Genomic DNA, 6,126 nt, shown 5'->3' on the forward strand with positions numbered 1-6,126 from the left:
CAGTATCAATGGTCCATGTTGATCATGAAGTTTGTTGCCTTGACTGAAGACCTTGGCAGCTGTGGAGAGGATTGCTTGAGTGGAAGATTATGACTATTTTTCTCAGAAGTGGACCTACACCAAAAGTTGCACACTGAAGGTGCGACGTTAAATCAATATGGTTAAGTGGGTAGATATTTATGTTTGTTTAAACCTAGATTACAGCAGTTTAGTTTTGCACCCGTAAACTGTCGCTTTTTATAAGTCAAGCAAAACGTTAATTTTTGGTTCCTGTCTTCACTTAGTTTTTCACTGCATGTTGTTTAGTTTTAGTATGACAACATGGCTTCCCATTATGTGGTGAAACACAAGTCTTGTCTTCACTAGGAAAAAGGTGCATCTTTAACATGTTAAACTTGTTAAATCCCACAATATACAAGGCAGTTGTAGTTTTAACATGTTGAGGTTAGTAGGGTAAGCCTAGGTTTTATCTTGTATGTAGTATGTATACTAGGATTTTAACACATTTAAAAATATACCTTTTTTCCTCATGTACACGGCCAACGTCCCTACAGCGTGTGGTCTGTTGAATCTAAGCGGCAAGACTACTTTGTTTCTGAGATATACTGGAAGTTTTGTGGCAGCTCCAGGTAAGTTCTAAAATAGAAGTAAAACAAAATGAGTCAAATATGAAAAACAATCCATATTCACCTAGACCAGTGGTTCTCAACATCTTTCCAAATGTTGTTTGTACCGTTGGCTAACTAACTATTGTAAAACGCTTTGCATAAAAGTGCCATCTAAAAAACCTTAATAATAATGAATTTTTTTTTGTTCTACAAATAAAAGCACACAACTCATATTTTAATATCAGTAGTCTTACTTTTCTAACGTGATGGATGTGCCCTCTCTCCCCCACCACGGCAGCCCCTGAGCTGAGGCTTGGAAGGAGAGTGTGGGGGAGGGGGAAGGGGGGGGGGTCTCCCTCTCTCCCCCACCACAGCAGCCACAGAGTTGGGCTGGGAAGGAGGGCTGTTTCTCCCTGGCAGCTGCAGCCTTGGAGCTGGGGAAAGTCATCTCTTTCTCTGGCTGCCGCAGCCCTGCACCCTCCCACCCCCTCTTCTCATCCCACTGCCCCCCTCCCACCTACCCCCATTCCCCCGCAAGGCCACCACCTCACCTTAATGTGCATCTTCTCCAGGGTCCAGGCGCCTAATTAGTGGAGCCACGCAGGTAGGTGGCCCTTCATTCTCTTGTGTGCAGCTGCCAAGGCACGCACCTTAGAGGGAACTATCCACGGACCACCTGAATGGAGTGGTCTGTGGACCACAGTTTGAGAACATCTGACCTAGACCTATACATTTTCAATGTGCCACAGAGTAATACATAACTGTGCTACAGAGATTGAAGGCAAATGGGCCATTTAAAAATATACATTTACAATTTTTCCCAAATACAACAAAATACCAGATTCATAATACTACACAAAAGTAAATGAAGATGGTTAGGATAAAGGAAGGGGAAGTAACATATCTATATTCAGGGTCTGTATTAATCCTAGATCTCTAAAAATTCAGCCCAAATTGCTTTGAATTTTTTGGGCATTCCCTTTCCGCAGCATACCAATTATCCTTTTTTTAAATAAAGGAGATATCCTATCTCCTAGAACTGGAAGGGACCTTGAAAGGTCATCGAGTCCAGCCCCCTGCCTTCACTAGCAGGACCAAGTACTGATTTTGCCCCAGATCCCTAAGTGGCCCCCTCAAGGATTGAACTCACATCCCTGGGTTTAGCAGGCCAATGCTCAAACCACTGAGCTATCCCTCCCCCCCACTATTTGTTAGGTTAGCCATATAACAGCCACAGATCAATATTTGGTGGGAATTGACTTTTCCATTTCTGCAGGATTCACTTTTATTGACCAAAGTTGCACATTGGAACCACGCTGCCTTGTTACCAGGTGACATCCTGGTATCCGGAATATATTCAAGAATGAAACTTAAGGAGGGATCCAATTTAGCATTCAATAGCATATTAAAAACTAAATTTACACACATTTGCTAATTGTGCTTCTGTTTAGATTACAGAAGTCTCCCTTTTGTATGTCCACGAACTGATGCATCTTTCTAAAAACTTAATCTAACAAACCTGTCTTCAGCCAAGCGAGGTTAAAGCTTGGTGGATATGGCTGATGCTCCAGCCTATCCTCATTTAAGCTTAAGTGTTGCAATATAGTTAATTTAGTATATAAAATCGTGCAATGCTTCAACTTTGCAGTCTAACTTTTTCAATTCAGTATTATTTTAGAAACAGATCAGTTTTTTTTAAAACCATCTCTACCTTTTACTGGAGGTTTCTAAGGTGTTGAAGGTCTTCCTGTAATTTCAAGACAGATAACTGCATTACAGGAAGTAAAAAATAGCTACTCACCTTCTTCGTAACTGTTGTTCTTCAAGATGTGCTGTTCATGTCTACTCCAATCAAGTGACCCGCACACTTCTTGTTTGAAGCACCTTGACGAGAGTCACCAAAAGGACAAGTGCCGCATTTGTAAGGGGTTTCGGCTGAGGACCCTTAAGGATTGTGAGCAGAGACTCGGAATTTTCCTCATGGAAGCAGCCCTCCATCCACAGTTCGATCCTGGGTCGGCAGAGCCCATGCCGAATGCCTCCTCCTGCGTGTGTAGCACACCGGTGCAAATGCCGCGCGAGCTGGCACCAAGAAAGTAGGCTAAGGACTCCTGGCATTGACACGGCACCGAACATAAGACTTCTGGCAGGCACCAATCTTTGTCCCCAGTGCCCCCCCAGGAAAAAAAGAGGCAGGAGAGGAGGTGCTCTTCCCTCTCCTAAGCCTAAGGAGCCAGAAGCAGGTAGGGCTCAGCCCATCCAGTCTACTTTGGGCCTAGTGCCTCCCAGGGGCTTGTTGACTACCGCCCTGCAAGAAGTCCAGTTGAGTCCGGACCACTACCGTTCTCCGGACCATTGTGACCAGGACATTCAACTCCCCTCAACTCCAGAGACTTTTGAGGTGGTGCAGGACCTTATTCACCTGATGGCACCACCTTCTCCAAGGAGGGACGAGGCACCAGTGATAACCCGACCACCTATCCAATCTAGGGGCAAGCTGGCGATGAGGTCACACCACTCCCCATCCCCACTGTGCCATTCCCCGGTGCTGGCCGCCAACGTGGGGAGACCGCACTAATACCCAGAGGCCTGGCACCACCCAGTACTGCTCTTTCGTGGTCTTCCTTTTCGGAGACCTCTGAGTCTGAGGTGGAGTCCTATCGTTCAGACAGGTCCAGCAGCAGGAGGTCTAGATCTTGGCAACACCGCCAGCCTCTTCTGGCGCTGTGGTCACCTCAATGGCAACCACCAGCTCTGTGGCCCTTTTGGACTCTCTGGGCATATCATCAAGCCTAGGGTCAGAGCCAGGCATCGAGATCCAGGTCGGCATCAGTCGTGTCAGCATCCTTCGCCCCCTTGCAGCAGCTGGCACCAGAGACGCCACTGATACCTCCGCCTGCTGCTCAGGCCTCAGCGCCAGCTATCACCTCGGTACCGGCGATACAGCAGCCCAACAAACAACATGACTCTCTTGGCGCCGAGGGTAGTGACCAAGGTAATTTTTATACACACACACACACACACACACACACACACACACACGATGTAATTAGTTACAGACATACTGTCCCCCCCCCTTTAAATTAAAAGAATTAAAAAAAAAAAAAAAAAAAACACCACACAGAGAAAGGGTAACAAATTAACCAAACAAGCGTAACCATTATCATCTGTGCATTACCAAAGTATGACAATTCTAGATTGTTACTATAATGGCACTCTTATAAACAAGACTTCTTTTTTTGTTATTTTTATAAATACTCACTCCCTCTATGTTACAAGCAAAAGACAGAATCTGGTTTTATATAGCATTTTTCAGACTCACATCATTTTGCAAATTACATACAGTACAATCCATTTCAGCACTGTGCCAAATAGCAATGTTAAATCAGGATGACTGACACGAAAAAAAATTCAGCTCAATACATTTCAATGATCCATTTCCAGAATGGAGAATGGCACACCTGGCATTCGTTGTCTTGCAGGCCTATTCATAGTAAGGTATAGGTCTGAATTGTTTATTGGAATAAAAATCTATCTATGCAAAAAAATATTTCCCTTGGCAATCTGCTTCTTTGTGGATACTGAAGAAATTGTGCTGTACAGTACTTATTTTTAAAAGAATGAAAAGTAAATAGAAGGTAGATCAGATGTTTATAATGCAAGAACAAGACGACAGTCAATGAAATTGACAGGCAACAAATTTCAACTGAAATACTTTTTCAGACAACAAAATTAGGCCGTGGAACTCAATGTCACAGGATATTCCTGAAATCAAGAACTTGGTGGGATTCAAGAACAAACTGGTCATTTATATAGGTAACAAGAACATCCAGAATTACAAAAAGGAAGAATAAGTAAACAAGAATACCAGAGTTTTAAAAGCAAACCTCTACATAATGGAAGTTAGGATGAAACTGTCATTAATGGGATGGTTATCCCATTCTTGTACCCAATCCTATGAAGCAACTGGTACTACCCACTGTTGGAAACAGGATGCTACATTAGAGGGCCTTCTGTTCTGATCTGGTAATTTCTGTGTTCCTAAATGGAACTATATACACACACACACACACACACACACACACACACTATACTCTTGAAACCTTTTGGTTTTGACCATGATATCAAAGAGATTCTCCTGTGCCACTGTTGCACGGACTGTAGTGGCAAATTAGTAGAAAATACAAAGTGAACAGTGAAAGCTCCATTTTATATTTCATTTTTACCTGGAGAGTTTTCCAAGATCAAGAGAAGATTTTTTTTTTAAAACTTGAAATTTGAAGGACAATCTCTAACAGTACAAGTGTTACTATTTACAAAGCATCCAAGTGTGCTAGATATTTTACAAATTGAGTAAAAGCAACAGGCATCTTCTATTGCCAGCTGTGTTTGAACTGTATAGGACTGATTCTTGGTGAAAGGCTTGAACCTGCAATCACATGTAAGGACATTTAAAACAAATATATAAAATCTGACTGTGTCCCTTTAACGAGGCAAAGTTGTGAAAATAATGACAAAACAAAAGCTTAAGTTAGTGGTTTTAGCAGAGACCCGAATCTCAAAACGGAATTCTAATCTTCTATGCACTAGCGTGGTAACTGTGCATATTGCATTTACCTTAATTATGGGAATATTATCTTGACAACATCCCAAAACCAAAAACTCATCTTAACATGGCAAGTCTCTCTCACTTTTTACCAAGACTGAACAATATGTAAGGTAGTTAAGTCATATAAAAAAAAAAGTATTAGTTTGACAGCAGAAATATTTGGAGACATTTGTTTTTTAACCACTCTACCTGATGCATTAGCCAGGTACCACCAGGGAGTCACTCTGAACTGAGAGCTGAAGCTAAAAGGGATTTTTCCAGGTCCAAGAGTCAAATGCATTAGGCATTATTTTCAAAAAGATTCAGGCGTACACGCAGTAAGTTGCACTAATTTCTTTCCAGGGTGGAAATTGCTATTAAAAAATTAGTGGTAAAGAGAAAGGTAGAATTAAAGGAAATGAGCAAAACATGGATTCCCATCCTCAGGAACTAGCAGAAAGAAAGGACTGACAGCAATTTTTTTTAAAGCAACAGACAAAGCAAAATTAAAGAGAATCATTGTCCTGCTATCCACAGATGGTGGTCTTTTCATAGCCTGCTCAGTTCTTAGTTTTACAAATTGAAATGTATGCAATAAAAATGAAAGCCTCTTCTTGTGCGGGCAATATATAGTAACCACTACCATAAGTTTGTACTATCATGAGTGACTTTTTAGCCACCAATTGAAAGATTAAAAGTTCAGTATATATGCTCTTTCTTGAACTTGAATAACCAGCATTTTTTCATTATACAATCTTCTAGAATTTAATCTCAGAAAACTGATCAGTTTGCTCTGCAAAACATTTAGGAATTTACATAATAATAAGCATGACTCAATCCTGAATAAACCAGAAATGTAGGTTATAAAAGTTGCTATCGCTTCTCTAGGGGAAGCGCCATACAATTGTAAAGTGAAAACTCGAGACAGCA

Source organism: Chrysemys picta, chromosome 3, assembly GCF_011386835.1.
Source record: "Chrysemys picta bellii isolate R12L10 chromosome 3, ASM1138683v2, whole genome shotgun sequence".
In the NCBI taxonomy this organism is placed as follows: domain Eukaryota; kingdom Metazoa; phylum Chordata; order Testudines; family Emydidae; genus Chrysemys; species Chrysemys picta.